The sequence below is a fragment of the Myotis davidii genome, unplaced genomic scaffold (assembly GCF_000327345.1).
Source record: "Myotis davidii unplaced genomic scaffold, ASM32734v1 scaffold705, whole genome shotgun sequence".
In the NCBI taxonomy this organism is placed as follows: domain Eukaryota; kingdom Metazoa; phylum Chordata; class Mammalia; order Chiroptera; family Vespertilionidae; genus Myotis; species Myotis davidii.
Genome location: NW_006296405.1, coordinates 355,962 through 356,419, shown reverse-complemented (window position 1 = coordinate 356,419; position 458 = coordinate 355,962). Strand labels below are relative to the sequence as shown.

Here is a 458-nt window from a genome sequence, read left to right as displayed (position 1 = left end):
AAAAAAAAAAAAAAAAGAGGAAAGGCGGCCTTCGAGACAGGTTCAGGGGTTGTGGCGCTGCTCATGGCTCCCCTGGTTGCAAGTCTCATGGGGACCCTTAGAATTTAGGAGAGAAGTAAAGATGCATTCAATGAACATTGCCTAGCCCAGTGGTCGGCAAACTGCGGCCCCTTGAATATGGCTCTTCCACAAAATACCACGTGCGGGCATGCACATACAGTGCGATTGAAACTTCGTGGCTACACTCAAGGGGCCAAAGAGCTGCATGTGGCTCGCGAGCTGTAGTTTGCCAACCACTGGCCTAGCCCTTCCAGTCCTTCCTTATTGCACACTAACACAAAGCCATTAGAAGTCTCATTGGAGCGGTACAATGTTAAGGTGCCAGGAAAGGGAAGAAAGGAAGGCGTGGGCCTGCTCCAGAGAGAGCCTGCAATTATCTATAAATTTTATGGAATTAT

At 48.9% G+C, this 458-nt stretch overlaps 1 protein-coding gene across 1 annotated transcript in view; it reads left to right on the top strand.

Annotated features, from left to right (window-relative positions):
• KLHDC10 (kelch domain containing 10) overlaps positions 1 to 458 on the top strand; it is a 50,297-nt gene that overhangs the window by 44,399 nt on the left and 5,440 nt on the right. The window lies entirely within an intron of this gene.